Source organism: Podarcis melisellensis (genome assembly GCF_964234715.1).
Source record: "Podarcis melisellensis genome assembly, chromosome: 13".
Classification (NCBI taxonomy): domain Eukaryota; kingdom Metazoa; phylum Chordata; class Lepidosauria; order Squamata; family Lacertidae; genus Podarcis; species Podarcis melisellensis.
Window position 1 is genome coordinate 31,538,102 of NC_138545.1, and position 7,278 is coordinate 31,545,379.

The 7,278-nt window shown below is 43.3% G+C and overlaps 1 protein-coding gene across 4 annotated transcripts in view; it reads right to left on the reverse strand.

The window, feature by feature from the left end:
* ASIC2 (acid sensing ion channel subunit 2) overlaps positions 1–7,278 on the reverse strand; it is a 381,636-nt gene that overhangs the window by 268,754 nt on the left and 105,604 nt on the right. The window lies entirely within an intron of this gene.

Sequence of the window (7,278 nt, forward strand, 5' to 3'; positions counted from 1 at the left end):
CCCAGTAGGCCTTGTCCCAATGAAGCAGTTGTGAGGACTGAAGGTCCCTGCCTTTCCACCACTCTCCAAAGGCTCTTCCCTCAGTTCCTTCCCCACAGCAGCCTAAGGCTTTGTCATTTTGCCTCTCATTGCTCTGCCCTCTTCATTTTACTGTGTGTTCTGGGAGACCAGGAGGGAGGGGAAGAATCCATGGATTCTTCAGCAGCCTGCCTCATCTCTGTCTCCTGGCTCCCCTCCTCTCCTGCTTCTGGTGCCTCTCACCATTCCTCTGTGTCCAGCCAGTCCATGACATACCGGGGTGTAAGTGGAATTTTCTTTTATTTGTCCTGAATCCTCAAACATACAGCTTCATTGAATGTCCATGAGTTCTAATGTTATCCACTTTCTTCATGCCGTGCCTGATTTTATAAACCTCTATCACGTCACCTCTTACTCGCCATTTCTCTAAACTGTAAAGCCTGTTGTTACCTTTCCTCATAGGGGAGTTGTTCCTGTCCCTTGATCATTCCGGTTGCCATTTCCTGAACCTTTCCCAACTCTACAATATCTCATTTGAGGGAGTTGCACATTAGACTATTATATTCTGAACCAAAGAGTGACAGGGGCTAGTGGCCTAAACATATTTGGTTAGAAAGCTCAGAGAGAGTTCAAAGAGAATAAAATAAAATAAAATAAAATAAAATAAAATAAAATAAAAAACGTGACAGACATCTGAAAGTATTAAAGGATTAGCACACTTTGACCCTATGCAGATTTCTTAGTCAAGATAATGGCAAAATTAAAAAGTGGAGTAATGAGGAGAGGATTACAAAGCAGGCAGCAGGGAGGCAATAGGGAACAAATTGTTAGGAAATATAAACATTAATGATTATCACAGAGTCTCAAAGGAGAAGCTGGAGGAGAGACTGAGAGAAAGACTGAGCCAAACAATCAGAGCAGGCATCATCTCTTTTCAACAGGGATCTCAAACTCTAGGTCCCCACAAATCTATTCACCAGAGATCTCTCATCTGTGAAGTTTATGCTTTAGGACTCAGTTTCTCACAACACACACACATGCTGCACCCCAACCAGGGTCTCTAATACACTACATGGTTTCTGGTGTAAAAATAATTTTTCCCCAGTGGCAAGATCAATCTGTGCTGTTCTTATAAAAGCCGATTAATTCTGTGGGCAGGAAACTCACTGCATGCTCCCCAGCAAGGATAATGACAGCAAATTGAAGAGCATAATGGAAAGAAGGGGCACTTTTCTCCAGGCCACACTGCTTGTTGGTGATTAACTTGATGGTCCATTACCACAAGGAAAGGTCTCACTGGGTCAGATAGTCTCATTCCTCATGCAACAGAGCAGCCACAAGACAGTACGGTATTGAGAGGTTGGTATTCTGGGTTAAAAAGTAGGGGCTGGGAGTGGGGAATACCATTGTCAGTAATTAGTTCAAAGTTCACCCTCCAGTCTAGAAGCTCTCCTTAATTTATCCCAGATATGAATAAAGGCTGGCAGTTCCCAGTACCCTGCACATGCTCAGCTGACCTTTCATGCACATTTACTTTTTGGAGAGAGGCAATCCTTGATCTATTGAGGTCCTGAGCCGTTTAAGGCTTTACAGGTCAAAACCAGCACTTTGAATTGGGCCTGGAAACTAATTGGCAGCCATTGCAGCCTGGCCAGGATCGGTGTAATATGCTCAAACCATCCTGTCCCAGTGAGCAACTGGCTGCCAAATTCTGCACCATTGGTTTGGGTTCAAGGCCCACACCCCAGTCAAGGGCCCACTATCAGTCCTAGTTCTGCTTCTCTTCCTTGTTATGCCTTCCAGATCCACACCATCTATTTAAAGCAGACTAAATCCCCATTTAAAGTACATGGCTTCCTGCAAAAAATCCTGGGAACAGTAGCTTGTTAAGGGTACTGGGAACTGAAGCTTTGTGAAGGTGGAAAGCACAGTTCCCAGGATTCTTTGCAGGAAGCCATGCACTTTAAATAGGTGTTGCCAACTGAGGAGGCAATGAGAAGAGCACCAACCACTGCATACCTTGTCCAATCTCTCTCCTAGGGCAGGGGCTGTATGTACTGGGCCTAGAGAGGGAAAAAGAGAGACAGATGAATGGACTGCATCAACAGTGCCAGGGAGAGGAACCCGCTAAAATCAACTGTTCAAGAGTCCTGGAAACAGCACTGGTGCCAATGTTCACAGTGACAATTTAATCTCTTTAAATCTTGCCAATGAGGAAAGGCCAATGGGTTACCCCAGCATTGGGACAAGGGAGCTGCCCCAGGTTGAGAGTGACCAAGAATGTGTGTTGGGGAGGGAGAAAGGTGAGGGGGGCTCTGGCTGAGAGGTGCATCTCACAATCATGTAAGAAGAAAGCTGTTCACAGTGGCAATTTAATCTCTTTATTATATATTCAAAGACCCAAACAAAATAAAAACAATAACCATACAGATAAAAATATCAGAACATACAAAGTACATTAAAATGGCTGTAATACATATTTGAGATGTCTGGAATATCTGAAACATATCTAAAATATGTTATGCAACCCAATACCTTCCAATATGAAAGGCAAATGTGGGTTAAAATGAATAAATAAACAGATTAAAATTTGTAACAACAGCCAGACAGGATAGGTTTAATCAGGGGAGACTTCCTTTTGTGTTTTTTGCAGCCAGGAGGAGAAATTTAGCCACCATCCACAGAAACCTCTGTGAAGTGTGACAGGGCAGACAGAAATGCCCATAAGCATACAATGGGTGTGTGCCGCATCCAGGCATGGCCCCCTGATGGGAGCCCGCTATCCCCATGTGCTTACAGAACAGTCTCTCTCCAACACATGAGGAACTGGTTCTCATTTCAATTCCCTCCCCTTTTTGAACCAGGCATTTCAACAAAGGATGCCGTATGATTGGTTTCGCCCGCTCTTTTCTTTCCACACCGCAAGGCTTTCTGCATTCCCCAAGCAACAAGTCCCTTGATTATCAGCTCCGCAGAAAGGCCATGTTTCCAGGAGCTTTTCATGCAGAGCATGAGGCGCAACTGTTAAGTGGTGCTTTGTATTCCATGCAGACACACGGCTGTAGGATGTTGGCGCTGAAGGGAAGCATTTGATCTCTACAGAGGGCCCAGCAGGCAAGGAGCTTCTAATTATAAAGGTGGTGTTTGCAGGCAGGCCAGGAAATATTGGGGTGGTGCAGGGGGCATTCAGAGCTTGCCAAGCCAACTCCTCCCAGGGCACATTTTCCTCCTCAGCACGAACCTGATGGGGACCAGCTGTCCCCATTGGGTTTGTTCTTCTTATATCATACACTTGGAAAGTAGAAAAACTGCTCTTTCATGCATGGAGTGCGTGGATCCCAGAGTGTGTGGCACACAGGCCAGTGGGGACAGGTGTAAATGCCACCCTCCACATCTCCTTGATTACACCAAGGCAGGGCAGACAACAGGCAATGTGGGACAAACCCAACAAACGTCACAGAACACTTTTAAATCCCATTGACTTGAAATTTAAAGCACAAGTTTAAATGTGTCTTCTTTAAATGCGTGAGGCTTAAATGGGCTTAACTTTGGCCCATAGCCATTCATTTATAAAGTTACTTGTGAGCATGTGGAGGGAGGGGGCTTGTGTGTTGCAATGATTTCTGGGAGTTTTACATACAGTTACATTGCACCATGTTGTGAATCTCTGCCAGGTGCCAGGGAGGGCCAGGCCACTGTGCATCAAAGGTGGCAGACAGGATGTGGCCTCAATGCTAGAGAGCCCAAAAATGCTGGGCTTCATTTTCTCCAATGGGAGTGAAAGGTTGCCATGCACTGATGTGGGAGAATATAAAGAGGAAACATTTGGAGCAATATTAGAAACTGAGATATGAAAACTAGTAGCTAAATGGCACCTTAAACCTAGGTTATGGGGATAACAATGGAATGTCTAAGCACACTTTTTAAAATAACAAGAACACAAAGCTGAAAATTAATGAACTGCAGATAAAATATTATGTTCATTTTTCACACGGTCTAGTCCTTTCCCTGCCCACCCCCCTAATATTCTTAAGAGGGTCTCTTCTCCAGTCTTCAGAGAGTAGCTGGAATTGGCGAGGAAGAAAAAGGTCCTCCTTTCCTTCCACTTTGCAGTTTTAATATGAAATCTTAACTGCTTGCGCTAATGAAACTCCCTGTCACAAAGTGCGCCTAGAACAATGGGAGTTTCGAAACTGATTTGGAGATGTCACTGGGATGGTAGTTAAGCTTGTTCTCTGCACCCAGTGGCCCAATCCCACGGGGTTTATACCTTTTCTCACATCTCCTTATATAAGCTTCTGTTATATAAGCTTCTGCTTTCTATCTCTGCATATGCTTATCCTCCATTTAGTTTCTTGGTCACAGTAACGTGTCACAGAACTTCGGGAACTGTTGCATTCATTCATCCATCCATCCCTCCATATCTCTCTCTCTCTCTCTCTCTCTCTCTCTCTCTCTCTCTCTCACCACCAATCTGCTTATGCATCTTCCCCAGCGCAATCCTCCAATAATCCAATACAGGCTTGGATACAAGGCCATGCTAAAACAGTCAGTCTAAACCTTTCAAGGCTTTGTGCAGGAAGGATGTGCACTCATGTTCACACTGATCAACTATAAAGTGAAGCTTTCATCAACTAGATTGAGGGGGAGGGCAGTGTTTTCTGTGATAGTTTGCCCTTATGTATTCATTTTTACAATATTTATATACAGCTTTTCAGGCCAATTTTACAAAATGACTTACATAAAAGGATTAAAGTGATAGGCATACACTGAAATTATATAATACGTCAGCAAATACAAGATGTGGACGGGTGACCCTGCAAAGGGTTGTGTTCAAAAAGCTCTACTCAAGAATAGACACACCAAAATTTAGTCATATATTAATTTTAATAGATCTATTCTGAGTGGAGCTAACATTGACTAGCACCCAAGGCCTGTAGTTTGGAACCAAAATATGAAGTGTAGTGTTGTCCAAAGTGCTGCAGAGAACATAGAAAGAGACCAGCTGTCCATCTGGATGGTTTAATCATCTCTCCTTTGGCTTCAGGTTACAACTGGGAGTTGAGCTGGTATTTTTTATCATAGTCTGAGCTGCATCACACCTCCCTTGCCCGCCCACTATAGTCTCTATCACCCTCTCATGCCCCCAACTGCTGCATGCCAAGAGCCAGAGAGTACTTAATAGCAGGCAAATTACAGATAGGCTAACGATGCAGTTGAGGTGAAGGGTAACTGTTGTATATTGATCTGGCTAATGAGGCGGAAATGCAAAATTACAGTCGTTGAGACTATTTATGCATTAAGTACCTTTTGCCCTAAAGGAAGTCCAGCTTTGCCCGCAGCTCACCCTTCCCATGCTCTTCAAGGTGGTAGTGCTCCTCTGAGGAGTTCTATATCTACTGGTTTTATTGGAGCACAGTGAGATCAGGAACACTTTCCCTCTTAAATAGTGGTGTATGCTTTGACACTGAAGGCAGGTGGTTGAAGAGGGAAGAGGAATACAACAATTATTCCGCAGCACTGAAAAATTACTCTGCACATAATCCGAAGACCTCTCAAACTATTGCTTCCAGTGCAGAGCTTTGACAATTAAAACAGTTTTTGTGTCCAAGCCATGAAGCAGAACACGTTTCCCATCTTTGAGCTCCTAGGCATGAACAGAGAATTCCCAGTAGCAGGTCCATGACAGGGCAATTCCTTTATCTTGAAGTTTCGCCAACATTCATCTGAATATATTTTCTAGAAAAGCTGTAAGGCTTTCTTGTTTGGATTAGGTTAATGCCTTAAGTTAAACAGGAGTCAGGTTTTATTGATCACTGCCCCTCTTTCAAGGAGCTCAAGCCATGCAGTTATGCCATGTTATTCTCACAACATTCCTGTGAGGTAGATTATCCTGAGAGTTATGCTGAGACTTTTTGAAAAATGCACCAGAAAAAAAGAAATAAAAATGTACCAACAACTGGTTATTTTAGCTTGACAGGGTTGTTGTTGTTGTTTAAAAAAATGTTGTAGCAGCCTTAGAGATGAAGCAGATCAAAAATTTAGACAGGAAACAAGAGGTTCAGCAGTAAAGGCTCAGTGCATCTTGGCTCAAATTCATCCCTGTGCTCCCAATCAACATATAACAGCATGGTGCTTCTACAAAGAAACCCTGCTTGGGTTTTTCTCAAGAGCCCTTTGCACTCGCAATCCAGGATTGCATCTTACAGTTTATTTGGAGCAATAAAATGATCGTCTGGGAAATTTATAATGCAACAATTTTTAGAATGAGTGTAAAACCTCTTGGAGAAGCATTCTTGTGCACTGACAGCAAATTATCTATCATCTATCTATCTATATCCATCTATCTATCATCTTCAAAACTGTATTAGTTTTTAAACAGAGATGGAGAACCTGTGTCCCTCCAGATGTTTCTGAACTACTACTCCCATCATCCCCAATCGTTGGCCATGCTGACTGGAGCTGATAGGACTTGGAGATCAATAAGAGCTACCCAATCCTAGGTTTAAAATGTGACACTGCAGTACAGCCTAGTTAGCTATGAACCAGGAAATCCTAGATCAAAATTGACATCACTCAGGAACATACTCGGTAAGATGGGACAAGGAACCATTTCAGCCATAGCATCTTCAATACATTAGGGTAATACTAACATGAGGGTAATACTAATACTAATTTCACATCATCTTTGAAAGAATTACTAATTATTAGAAATACTAAGATCTGATCATATGGTTAATTTATTTCTCACGGGCATCTGTGTCTTCTCTATAGTAGCAAGATAAAGATCCCTTATTTGCATTGACCATACTTAGCATTGCTGTGGACATTGCTGTGGTGACTAATGCAGTTAATAAACCTAAAGGAATCATAAATAAATGGAAAGAGGCCATTGCCTAGCAGAGCACATGTTCTGGATTCAGAAGGTCACAGGTCCAATCTCTAACATCTGCAGTTTCAAAAAAGAAAAGGTTATCCGGTAGCATGGCTGGAAGAGACCCCTGCCTGAAACCCTGGCCAGTTGGGAGTTGATAGCACTGGACTAGGAACAGGGGTGGGAAACTTGTGGCCTTCCAGATGCTACTGCACTCTAGCTCCCATCAGCCCTAGCCACTATGATCAATTGTTGAGGGTTAGTGGGAGTTGTATGGGGTGTTAGGGGAGGGGTGGTATCTCTGGTGGGGAACACGTTGTGTTCCTTCTGGTGTGGTTTGTCCACCTTTGGTCTCCCACCCTGTACTCAGTTCTCATTTGTGGCTC